Source organism: Sabethes cyaneus, chromosome 1, assembly GCF_943734655.1.
Source record: "Sabethes cyaneus chromosome 1, idSabCyanKW18_F2, whole genome shotgun sequence".
NCBI lineage: Eukaryota > Metazoa > Arthropoda > Insecta > Diptera > Culicidae > Sabethes > Sabethes cyaneus.
The window spans coordinates 78,759,418-78,773,615 of NC_071353.1; the positions used below are offsets into that span (position 1 = coordinate 78,759,418).

Here is a 14,198-nt window from a genome sequence, read left to right on the forward strand (position 1 = left end):
TATATGATTTTGGCCAAAATAACAAAATTCAAAAATTGAATTTTGTTATTTTGAAAATGATGCCGTTCGAAGTACGACACTTACTATGCATCTTGCAAGCTAAAAAATGTTCTCTGGGCTAGGCTTTCTTGCTAGTGTGCTAAAAAAGCTGACTAAACAACTTTCAGAAACGGAATTCCAAATTTTTAGTCTATTCAAGTATTTTAATGATAAAGTATTGAAGTAAATCGAAAACGGCGTTAGGTATAAATGTCTTTATGACTTAACCCTTCTTCTTTATCGAGAGACTTTCTTTCTTTTTCATTAACTTTTTTTTTGTTTTCGGGTACAGTGGGTTGTTAGCCTCAGGTCCCTATCTCACTGACGTGGCTGCCATCTTAAGGTGCGAGGAAGCCACTCTGTCCCCTTCACTGTTAGCCTACAGCAACCGAGATTGCGAACCCCAGCCGGCAACACGTGGACGTAGGGGTATAAGTTAGAAAACAGAGGTTATGGAATGCACATGTTCACCCTTTGCCTGGAGCCACCCTTTGTCGAGAGACTCTGCAGCTAGTTATTGAAGCTAGAGTACAAAACAATTAGGTTGATTTGTCTATTTTGGATAGGCTTTACGCGTACTTTATTTTGGTCACTTCTATTTGATTTTGCCGTAAATGTCCAAAATAACGTACGCGCAACGTCTGCCCAAAATAGATAAATCACTCTACGGGGCTTGTACAACGATCCTACTGACTTTGGCAGCACCATCCAGTCGAGATTCGAACATACGACGACTGGTATCATACCTCGTGGTATTACTCATCAGGCATCACACCTTTTTTTTGCGGTGTCCAACTTTCATATAATGTGTCCGTTTTTCTGTACAATGTCTAAAAAATATGATTACTAGGTAATGTTTTTGATGTTAAAGTATAAGTTTTGAACAAAATTTAGTAGTAGTATGGTTATTTCAAATAGAGATACTTGTGTAGATATTGAATTTTAATCTTGAGGTGCCCATCTTTACCGCACATTCCCTAATATTACAATATATTATTATATTGTAATCATATTTATACATACTTATAGTAAACACATATTTACTTGCATTCGGTCATCAAAATAATAGATTTGTTATCGTCGATAAAGATTAGTTGAAACATGATGTGATAAGTGCTTTTTCATTCAATTACTTTTTGCGTTAAACAAAACGTTACGGGACACCATTTTGAAGCACCTATTTTATTTTACATAGAAATGCTTATCAAAAGTCAAGCACAGCGCGATTTTGATTGCACATATATGATTAAAGAAAATCCATAGTTTCAAAAAATTCGGATTTAAATTCTCTGGTATATGGAAATAAATGCAAAATTTTCGTTACGGGACACCATTATAAAAGTACCTGTTTTTAAAGGCCGCTTATCTGAAAAATACTTTCATTTTTCAAAAAACTCTGTATGAACAAAATGTTACCCTAGTAATGAAACATGTTTTAACGATATACAGTTTTAAATTATTTTGGCTTAAAACTATTGACAGAGAATTAATTGTAGCCTTGCCTAAATGATGAAAAAATCTATATTGTTAACATCCCACTTGCAAGGTGCATTTTAGCATGAATTGTCAATAAACAATATGACAATTCACGATTTTTGTAAGCTTTATAGTATGTTTGAACATACTACATACAAATATATTTAATATTACTACTTTCAAAATTTGCTCTCATGGGATAGATGCGCTTGGAATGTGTCTTTTACGTGGATAATGCACTATTTGGATATGATAGTCTAGCAATGGCTCTTGAAACCCAGAAGCAGCTAATTTATATGATGAAGGCCGGCGGATTACATCTTCACAAATGGTCATCGAATGTGCCGGAGCTTCTAAATGCGATACCAGAAGCTGATCGTGAGGAGTTGGTAAGTTTGAATGAATCTGGAACAAACGAAATCATAAAAACTCTAGGTCTAATGTGGAATCCAACTAGCGATGAATTGCTTTTCTTGTCGTTACCTACATCCAATGAAAAACAACCAACAAAGCGTCATATTTTATCACTTGTATCGCAAATGTTCGATCCTCTTGGATTAGTTGCTCCAGTAATTGTCATTGGTAAAATTTTGATGCAATCACTTTGGAAGGAAGGGCTTGATTGGGACGATCCACTTCCGGAAACTTTGATAGATTCTTGGAAGATATTTTTAGAGGCACTTTATGGTGTAGATCAGCTACGAATTCCAAGAAGAGTGGTGGCAACTGGTGCCATCGCATACGAGATGCACGGATTTGCGGATGCCTCCGACGTCGCCTACGGAGCGTGTGTGTACATCCGTTCGATATTCGAAGACGGAACTGCAATTATGAAATTGATTGGTAGCAAATCTAAAGTAGCTCCAATCGAACCACTAAGTATACCACGGAAGGAGTTATTGGCAGCTCGATTGCTGCATCGCTTGACGTTGAAAATTCTTGATGCACTGGAGATGTTGTTTGAAAAAATTGTTCTTTGGTCTGACAGTCAAATAGTTTTGGCATGGCTTACTAAGCCTCCTGCGCAGTTAGAAATTTATGTTCGCAACAGAGTATGTGAGATTACATCAAATGGCAGTCGTTTCGAATGGAGATATATTCCATCAAGAGACAATCCAGCAGATATAGTTTCACGAGGCCTTCCAGCAAGTAGACTCGTGAGTAATGATTTATGGTGGAACGGTCCGACTTTTTTAAGGGACGCGGTTTATAGCGTGGCAATTCCGCCACCTTTATCAATCGATGAGATTCCAGAACTGAAAGCAGTTGCAGTAGTGAATGCTACGATGAAATATGAAATTCTTCCAGTCTTTACGAAGTTTGATTCATTTAGGAAGTTACAGCGAGTCATGGCGTACGTGCTGCGATTTTATTACAACACAAAGCAGAATAACAAGGAAAATCGTATAGTAGAATACTATCCCACAGTCGCTGAGTTACGCAGTTCATTGAAGATAATTTTTCGTATAGTACAAAATCAGGAATATTCAGATGAAATAGGTCGAGTGTCGTCGAATGAACCTTGTAAACATCTTGCTAATTTGAATCCGTGGCTTGACGATGATGGTTTGTTGAGAGTCGGCGGGCGTCTTCGGAATTCGAGGTTACCGTTCCAAGTGAAACACCAGTGGATTTTACCAGCCAGGAATCCCGTAGTACGAAGTTTAATCAAAGCTATTCATTTGGAGAATTTGCATGTCGGTCCATCCGGACTAATGGCAATCCTACGTCAGCAGATTTGGGTACTAAGGTGTCGTAACACTATACGCATGGTAACAAGGAGTTGCGTACGGTGTTTCAAGATGAATCCAAGGACTTTAAACCAGTTCATGGGGGATTTACCTGCTTGCCGTTTGGAGAGAGCACCTGCATTTTTGAAGGTAGGCGTAGATTTTGCTGGACCAATTATGGTCAAACAAGGTGTTCGTCGTGTTGTACCTGTGAAAGGGTACATTTGTTTGTTTGTATGCATGGTTACAAAGGGTATCCATTTGGAAGCAGTAGAAAACTTGTCGACAGCGATTTTTAGCGGCATTGCAACGATTTGTGTCGAGACGTGGAATACCTGAAGAAGTATATTCTGATAACGGTACGAATTTTATTGGAGCAAAGAATGAATTAAGAGAGCTATTTGAATTGTTTAAGCAACAGCAAACCAAGAAAGGTATTTTTGAATTTTGTCAGCAAAAACAGATTTTGTGGAATACCATACCGCCTAATGCGCCGCATTTTGGTGGTTTATGGGAAGCAGGAGTTAAGAATGTTAAGTCCATTTTGTATAAGGTTCTTAAGCCAGCGTCTTTAACCATTATGGAGTTCGCTACGTTGTTGTGCCAAATAGAGGCCATATTAAACTCGAGGCCATTAGTCGTACACTCCGATGATCCTAGTGACCAAGAGGTACTTACACCAGGACTATTGATGATTGATCGTTCACCAACGGCGGTTCCTGAACCATCCTATGAAGGAATACCGCAAAATAGGCTTTCACGTTGGCAGTATGTAACGCTTCTTCGTGACCACTTCTGGAAGAGATGGTCACAAGAGTATCTTGTCGAATTGCAAAGCAGACAAAAATGGACACGAAAGCAAGTTAACGTTCGACGCGATGATAGTTCTCATTAAGGAGGATAATTTGCCAGCACATGTATGGAAAATGGGTAAAATAGAAAATATCTATCCTGGAAAGGATAATCTCGTTCGAGTTGTTGAAGTGCGAACCAAGTCAGGCATTTTGACAAGGCCAATTCATAAGTTGGCTCCGCTGCCAATTCAAGACAATCTATCACCAACAATTAGTACATGAAGCAGGGGCGGACTGGCCCACCGGGCAACCGGGCAAATGCCCGGTGAGCCCCAGTAAAAATTTCGTTGTTACACAAAATGAGATTTTCCAAAATTTTTATTTCAGCTAAACTCTTTCTACGACTCACAAATGTTCAATTCCTGGGGCCCCATGTTTCATGAAATCAACCGATTTGATGGTTGAAAATTCAGCTTCAAATGGGACTGTTGGGGCCCCGAACTTCATGTTCGATTGTTAGGGCCCCATGATTTATGAAATCAACCGATTTGATGATTGAAAATTCAGCTTCAAATGGGACTGTTGGAGCCCCGAAGTTTAAACCAAAATTTCTCTTTCAATTGAACTTTTTCCATGACTCACGAAAGTTCGATTGTTGGGGCCCCATGATTCATGAAATCAACCGATTTGATGATTGAAAATTCAGCTTCGAATGGGACTGTTGGGGTCCCGAACTTTGAACCAAAATTTCTCTTTCAATTGAACTTTTTCCATGACTCACGAAAGTTCGATTGTTGGGGCCCCATGATTCATTAAATCAACCGATTTGATGATTGAAGATTGAAAATTCAGCTTCGAATGGGACTGTTAGGGCCCCGAACTTTCCGAAATTTCTATTTCAAGTAAACTTTTTCTATGACTCACGAAAGTTTGATTGCTGGGGCCCCATGATTTATGAAATCAACCGATTTGATGATTGAAAATTCAGCTTCGAATGGGACTTTTAGGGCCCCGAACTTTAAACCAAAATTTCTCTTTCAATTAAACTTTTTCCATGACTCACGAATGTTCGATTGCTGGGGCCCCATGATTCATGAAATCATTTAAGTTGAGCTGTTGGGGTCCAAGCTCCGAAAATATTACCAGCTTCAATTCTGAGTATTTAAAATTAGAATTAGTATTTCATCCGCAGTTATTTGACTACTTATAAATATTGAACTGTCGGCTTAAGCTCCATACTCAGTTTACTTCAGTGGCGACGGTCCGTTGTCGATCCTGCGCCGAATGAATTATGGTCCTACCTTTCTTCAAACCTCTCGAACACCAGCTGAACGTGCATCATCCTCGATAGCACACATCTATAAGTGCGATGTCTACTCCGAAGTATACGGCCTCTTCTTGATTCTCTGCTTACAATAATTTTGGCTCCTCTTTCGACGGGCCTTCTAGACACGTGACCAATCCAGCGCAGACTGCCATACTGTGCTATCTTCATTATAACAGCATATTTGCATTCTTAAGATAGCTCGTGGTTCATGCGTCTGCGCTACACTCCATTTTGGATTTTGCCAAATTTTACGCTAAAACCCCAAGCATTCGTCGATCAGCTTCTTTTAGCGTCCATGATTCATATCCGTAAAGGGCCACCGAGAGGATTAGTGTTCTCTAAAGCATCTGCTTTACGCGAATTTGCAAGCTACGGGACTTCAGCTACAAAATGTAATGCCTGCGTAAAGGCCAATTCGCAGCTGTAATTAGTCGTTTTATTTTGCGACTTACATCGTTGTAAGAGCATACCAAAATATATTCAGTTCCTCTTCGACACCAACACCATTTGGATTTCCACGCCATGTACTTCGTTTTGGCGGTGTTAATGGTAAGTCCCAATTTCTCAATAAATGACCTAAAGGCTTCTTTCGCTGCTTTACTTTTGATTTTGGTATATCGACGTTCTCCGCAAAATCAAAAAGCACGTGAGGTCTCATCTGCTATTCTGACTCATAATTTTTACTCATCCAGCGTCACACGAATCAACGTAACTAGTCCTGTGGGAAAACCATGTCCTAGCCTTAACTGTTACAGCTCATTTCGTTTGACTGAATCGTATGCCGCCTTGAAATCCATAAAAATATTATGAGTCTGCAAGTTGCACTCCCGGAACTCGTCAGTTACTAGACGCATGGTAAATATCTGATCTATCGTGAAGCAACCCTCATGAAAACCAGCTTGATACTCGCCAACGAAGAACTCAGCTAACGGACTCAGTCTAAAACACAGAATAGGGAAAGCACCTTATAGGCAAAATTGAGTAACGTAATGCCTCGATAGTTTTTACTCTCATGTCGATGTCCGTTTTTAAAATTATGGGAAATGAGGCCAATCAACCACTCCTCCGATATTTATTTTCCTCCCATATTCTGTTCCTGACAATGAGGTGGCGCTCGCTCCCCGTTTTTAGAAGTTCAGCCAGGATACCATCCTTTACAGCAACCTTACCGTTTTTCAGCTCACTGATTGCTCTTTTGGCTTTCTCCTGTGTTGGCGGCTCCACAGCTTGGCCTTCGCTCAAAATTCTTATCCTGTAGCTGCTGATCTTCGTGTTTACTTCTCTATTCAACAGCGTCTGAAAATACTCTTCCACCTGGCTGCTACTGTCGTTTGGTCAGTAAGCAGGTTGCCAGCACTATCATTGCACATCACAGGCATGGCAAAATTCTTGCACCTGACAGTTTTGTGGAAACTCCGTGTGTCGTTGCTGACGAACCTCTCCTCTGGACTGGCGAGCACGTGCTCTTCGTACTGGCGTTTTTAGACGGTGGGTTCTTTTTTCCGCAGCTCTACCAGGATGAACCAAAAAGATTCGCGCAGAGGCTCGGGTATTCCTCACATTGAAATCGTGTGAAGAAATTCTAGGATTCGCACAGAATACCTTGCTTATAGAAGCATGATTCTTATAGGAGAATCCAAGAGTTGAATCCCAGGGATAGCTATAACTCGGCACGGGAATCGCCTGCACTATGAACTGTTCTGTTCTGACGTGTAGACGCAGTAAGCTACTCATATATATTGAACTATTGACATCATATCATTTATCACGCAAATCAAATCAAATGTTCACGCTGCGGCAGATCCTCCAAAAAGTCCATGAATATAGAATTCAACGGACAATTATTTAATTGATTTCAAAGTTGCGTATGATACCTTCAACCGTAAAATCATGGCCATTCTAACCTCGCAAGGGACTTTATCAACGTAATGGTTCCTTATGTGGGCAGTTTAACATGCCGTTACAGGATGTTATCAAAGGAGCAACACACAGGCACAATCTTCAGCAAATCTAGTTAGTTCGTCTGTTTTCCCAATAAAATGGATATTGTCGATAGAACAGTATCTGGGGTGGTGGCTGAACAAACTAAAACTCAAAGCAGCGAAGAAGGTTGAAGAAAAATGCGTCAAAACTAAAGTACCGTGAACCGCTAATATGACGCACATGCTAAAAGCTGGTAACTCGGTTCTAATAACGATTGAGTTTGTTTTGTTTCGAGCATCGAGCCGCTATGCTGCCCGTTCTCCCGATACTCGACACTCAACAGTGCCTGAGTCGAGTCGAGTTGCACCACATGACTTACAAAATAGAGCCCATATTCATTCGATTTACTGTCCTTGTAACGCTGATGTCTTTAGAGTAGATGTCTTTTTTTGTGTTAATTTACTAACATGAGAATATTGCAAACTGGGGCCCCTAATATCAAAGGTCCGGTGGGCCCTTTGGCTCCCAGTCCGCCCCTGACATGAAGTATGCAGTATTCCGGGGCGGAGTATGTGCGAGCACTTTGCTCGAAGGATTAAGATTTAACGAATCACCCTGTGATGTGCGCACATGGCGTGATATCTCTATGTAATACTTCCCACCAATGGCATTGCGCTCACTCAACATTTTCTACCTGCAGTTTGTTCACTGAAACTACCACATATACGGTGGGCTATGTGCGCCATCGCTTGCGACGTTGCCGTTTTTTGTCACAAGCGCAACAAAGGATTGAATGGAATTTTCCAGGACGCCACCATTGATGTACGCGCGCAAGGATTAAATGAAGGAACACACACACATCCACGTGCTATATTCTAATGCGGAAAAGGAGTAGGGATAATTTTACGACGCAATTTCATTTCTCTATAAAGGAAGCTGCGCTCTACGTATTTGTTGATTCGAAGTTTTCTTTCTAAAAGTAAAGGTTAAAATCCAGTGAAGTTATAAGTTGAGTTAAAGGTTAAGACATTAAGAAACTGTAATTCAAGTTAAGTAAAGGTTTATTAAAAGGATTATTTGTGAATAGTAAAAAGCGTTCTGCTCGTAGCCATCATATCCGAAATCCAAGTGATACAGTCCACATTATTAACCGGGTGTTTCCATCGTTAAGCTATATGTTCGTTGGCTTGAGCAATCGCCGCGACACAATTAATGCTTCGTGTGCACAGGAAACTGTCCTTGTCGAATCTATTTTATCAACTGGACTTGTTCAAATAAATGACATAGCGAATTTGAATGACAGGCTCCTTGATTTAGCGTTCATCAATGATAATAGTCGTGTGTAACTGTTGGATCCGCCATTACCGTTGCTTACGATTGATCTACACCATCGCCCCTTTGTGTTAAACTTTGAGCTTGCTGACGAAATTGAAAATGTTTTCAACGTTCTGGACCCGCACAACTTTGACTTCAATCGATGTGATTTCGAATCGGTTAACAGCCGGTTTGCTGACACTCGCTGGGAGTATTTTCTAGTCGGTTGCAGTGTAGATGAAGCTGTGTCGCGGTTTTATGAGCACATCTACGGTATACTTGGCGAAGTTTGTCCCAAGAAGAACCAATCTCGCCGGCGTAGTAGTAAGTAGCCGTGGTGGAACAACCAGTTACAGCATCTGTGAAACAGACTCCGCAAAGCTAGAAAGCAGTTCTTTCGCCGGAGAGATGAAAGGAGCAAAGCTTTGTTGCGTGATATTGAGAGCGAATATAACTCATTGAATGCACAATGCTTTCACTGCTATATTCGACGCGTGGAATCTACTGTTAGATATGACCCTACATCGTTTTGGACGTACGTGAAAAATCTGAAGCAACTAGGTGGAATCCCTCAACGTGTACATTATAACGGAAATACAACCGAGTCCCCGCTACAGTCAGCGAACTTATTCTCGTCGTTCTTTCGGAGTGTGCAAAGTAATAACCTACCACCTCCGTCTGAAGCGTATTTGAGTAGTTTGCCAACGTTTGATTTGCGCATACCGCTTTTTAACTTTTGACTAAATGAGGTATTGTTGAAGCTGTAGTCAATTGATGGATCTAAAGGCGCTGGACCTGACAACCTACCACCGCTTTTCTTCAAAAACTGTGCAGCGACGCTAGCAGCTCCTTCAAGAATTATTTTTAATTTGTCCATGACGGAAGGAATTTTCCCTCAGTAGTTTTTGATTCTATAAGGAACATACGGGCAGACAGACAGAAATCCATTTTTATAGGTATAGATTTGTATAGGAGCCCCCCCCCCCCCTCTTACTGGGGGAGGGGTCTCTAACCATCATAGGAACCTTCCCTGGCCCCAGAAACCCCTACATGCAAATTTTCACGCCGATCGGTTCAGTAGTTTTCGATTCTATAAGGAACATACGGACAGACAGACAGAAATCCATTTTTATAGGTATAGATGTAACATCTAAGCGTTGAGCAAAAACAAGTCGATTAGATTTTTTTCCTCTTTGTTTCTCAGGGGCCATGTTGATATCTTAAACCGGGCCTCCTCTAGAATCGAGTGAAAGTGCGTTGCGTTTTCGCAACGCTGGGAAGAAATGGGTTAACTCTCTAACAGGCAACATCACACAATCCAGATCAAGCTAATATTTTCACCATTTAAAAAATGGTACATGACGTTGAAATTGCAAAAAAATTTAACCCTAAATCTTTTGGAACAAAACAATTTGATTTTAGCTGACAAGAATTTTGTGTTTATATGAACCAAATCACACGATAATTCACCTCTAAACTACAAATATGCTTCGTAATTAACACTTTACCGCTGAATTTTTTTATGAAACTCAGCTGTTAGTAGTTCATGTTCATGTTCAATGCATCATGTATCAATCGAAAACACATCCAATTTTTCGGCTTTTAAATAAGTACAAATGGTGATACTATTATCCTCTTAGCAAGACTAATTTGTTACTTTGGATATTAAACCTGGTATTTTTATTCATATTAAATTTAAAAAAATACAGAAAAATGCAGCACAAGTTCGGATAGACTTGTTATTTTAGAATTTCTAGTACACATTTTCAGACAGAATGATTCCATGTTAATTTCAGTTTGCAGTGTAAGTGCAAGATAAAATTCGAAACCGATGGTCAATCCATGTATTTTGCGTTAATCACGTTTATTTTCTACAAGCATATTTTCATAGATTTGAATAACTCCACCAGGCTTGTCCTGCACTCAGTGAACTTATTTTGCTTTTTTAACTGTAACACCTCAGCCAAGCAAAATTAGAAAATATTATGTATGGGGCATTTATAGAGTAAAATATTATCCATAAGATTGTTGAACTAAGTATTACTCTATCTTTAGTATTTACGGCGCACTCCCAGTTCACACTGGGATCGCACCTTGATGCACCGATGGAACCTTTAGAAAGTTTTGCAATATTTACATAGAATTACCAAGTACACATCTAACAGCTACCAAACACACGATTAGAGGTGATAAATATGTCCAAGTCTCTTGCATAGAGTGGACCTGCTCCGGAACTTTATGCACATTGTACCATATGTACATTTTGTCTTCTTATCCGCCTTGGTGATTCTTTTACCATTAATTTTCGGAGCAAACCGATAAAATTCACATTGGTACTAGATATATATTTCAACGTTTCGCAGAAACTAACTATGTGATCAAGTAGTCTCTGTTTCATTAGAACGGGGATTCAAAGTTAGTCCTTCTTTTCAAAGTCTCTCATTCCATCTTCTACGTAACTAAAGGGTGTAGCTTGTCGATGCACTACCAACAGGCCGCGAAACTGTTGCTGGTTTTGCAACACGTAGCAATGAAAACTGATAGTGTTTTGTGTTGCATGTCAGGATGTCTGGAGGGACTCAGCATAGAAGGAAAAGCTGAGGAATTGAGAATGTGGCATCCAATAGTCAATAAAATAGCAATAATTAGACTAAAAAGTTATAAAAACGATGGACTTCACTCTCATGTCTACCTGATAAATGCAATGGAAGTATCGATTTCATACCCGAAAATGCTCAACCGTGATTGGCTGGAAGCTTATGTAAATTCACTAAAATTGTTCAACTTTATGTAAAACTTTCAGCAGTTAGCTATAAAAATCTATCTTTTTGTTAAACCACACAATAGGCACACGTTTTGTGAATCGATTGGTATGCAAAAATCTACACAGAACTGACTGAGTTATTGTCGTTCAAAATCTATCACTTTTTCGTGTCGCTATCATTTTATTTTAGCAGCAGGTCACCCTATTATAGTAAGACGTAGTCCTACGTCAAAAATATAACTACTCTAAAAAGTTGTTGTTTAGAAAGCGTGTATGAAACTCTAAAAATTGTGAGCAGTACGGAGCTCTCGATATTCTTACTAAAAGTATAGGAATTTATACACGTTTTCCATAAAAGAATAGAATTTAACAAAAATCTAACAGTGTTCGTTGCGTGTTTATTCAATTCAAAATCACTATCTTGTTGAGATTTATATGAAGCTGTACAATAGCCGTACAATACAATTATTTCCGTTTAGGTTTTGCTTTTCGACATGTTAAGGATTGATGTGGTCAGTCTTGATTTTTCTTTTCCGTTTCAACCATCGATTTTCAAAAAGTTAGCTCCTTGACGATTGGCGAATAGCGCAAGCGTATTTCCATTCTGATAAAAACACAAAATAAAGGATTTTTTTACTTTACTTGCTAATGAAATAATAATAAACAATCCCGCATGCTCGAAATTAACCATCAATACGCTAATACGATTAATTTAGTCATTTTTCTTGCGCTATTTACCATGCGCGGTAACATGAATATCAAATCAGACAGAATCACAGATCGACCACGTTTTGATCGACAGTCGGCACTTCTCAGACATTATCGACGTCAGATCCTATCGAAGCGCTAACGTTGACTCGGACCACTACCTAGTGATGGTTAAGATGCACCCAAGACTCTCCGTTGTGAACAACATTCGGTACCGACGCCAGCCTCGGTTAGATCTCGCGCGGCTGGAGCAGCCAGACGTCGCCGCAAACTACGCGTTCACTCGAAGCTGCGCTACCGGAAGAGGACAAGCTGGACGAAGCCCCTCTCGAGAACTGTTGGAACACTATCAAAACAGCCATCAGCAGTGTAGCAGAGAGCTCCATCGGGCATGTGGCCCGGAATCAGCGGAACGATTGGTTTGACGATGAATGTAGGTGGGTGATGGATGAGGAGAACGCTGCGTGGACGTCCAAGATGCGCAGTGCAGTGCCACACGTCAGAACGTGGAAAGACACAAACAGAAGAAGATGCAGCGAAACCAAATCTTTCGGGAGAAAAAGCGCTACCTGGAAGAGCAGGAATATGCAGAGTTGGAGCGGCTGCATCGTTCTCAGGAAACGCGAAAGTTCTATCAGAAACTGAACGGATCCCGCATAGGCTTTGTGCCGCGAGCCGAAATGTGTCGGGATAAGACTGGCAGTATTCTGACGGACGATCGTGAGGTGACCGATAGGTGGAAGCAGCACTTCGACGAACACCTGAATGGCGCCCAGGCGGAGAACCATGGCGACGGGAAAGCGATTTTGACGGTGCAACAAACGGGGAAGAGGTGCCAGCCCCAACGATAGGCGAAGTTAAGGAGGCCATCATGCAGCTAAAGAACAACAAGTCAGCTGGAAAAGATGGCATAGGAGCGGAGCTTATTTAAATGGGACCAGAAAAGCTGGCCGTTTGTCTACACCGACTAATTGTTAGAATTTGGGATACGGAACAGCTACCGGAGGAGTGGAAAGATGGGGTTATCTGCCCGATCTATAAAAAGGGCGACAAGTTGGACTGTGCGAACTATCGAGCGATCACCATTCTCAATGCCGCCTATAAAGTGCTGTCCCAAATCATTTTCCGCCGTCTATCACCAATTGCGAATAGATTTGTGGGAACTTATCAAGCCGGCTTCGTAGAAGGTCGGTCTACAACGGATCCAATATTTACACTGCGGCAAATCCTTCAAAAGGGCCGTGAATACACAGTTCCCATGCATCATTTATTCGTTGATTTCAAAGCCGCATATGATACCATCGACCGCAAAGAGCTATGGAAAATCATGGACGAGAACAGCTTCCGCAGGAAGCTCATCAAACTGATTAAATCTACGATGGATGGTACACAGTGCTGTGTTCGGATTTCGGGTGGATTGTCAAGTTCATTCGAATCACACAGGGCTTCGTCAAGGTGATGGTCTTTCATGCCTGCTATTCAACATAGCGCTACAAGGTGTTATGAACCGAGCGGATATCAACACGCGGGGCACAATATTGAACAAATCTAGTCAATTCGTCTGCTTTGCCGATGACATGGATATTATCGGCAGAATATCTGTGGCGGTGGCTGAACAGTACACCAGACTAAAGCGCGAAGCAGAAAAGATTGTGTTAAAGGAAAATACGTCTAAAACAAAGTACATGCTGGCCAGCGGAACCGAGGCCGAACGACACCGGTTGGGCAGTAGTATATTGATCGACGGCGATGAGTTTGAGGTAGTCGACGAATTTGTCTACCTTGGCTCACTAGTAACGGCGGACAATGATACCAGCCGTGAGATTCGGAGGCGTATTATCAGCGGAAGTCGTGCTTACTATGGGCTCCACAAGCAATTGCGGTCGAGCAGACAAAGTCCCCGTACAAAGTGCACCCTGCACAAAACGCTTATTAGACCGGTTGTTCTCTACGGGCATGAAACATGGACAATGCTCGAGAAGGACCTGCGAGTGCTCGGAGTTTTCGAACGACGAGTGCTAAGAACGATCTTCGCGGTGTACAGGAGAACGGAGTATGGAGGCGGAGGATGAACCATGAACTCGCACAGCTTTATGGCGAACCCAGTATCCAGAAGGTGGCTA

At 41.1% G+C, this 14,198-nt stretch overlaps 1 protein-coding gene across 3 annotated transcripts in view; it reads right to left on the reverse strand.

The window, feature by feature from the left end:
• Window positions 1-14,198, reverse strand: part of LOC128738976 (GPI inositol-deacylase) — a 666,126-nt gene that overhangs the window by 119,250 nt on the left and 532,678 nt on the right. The window lies entirely within an intron of this gene.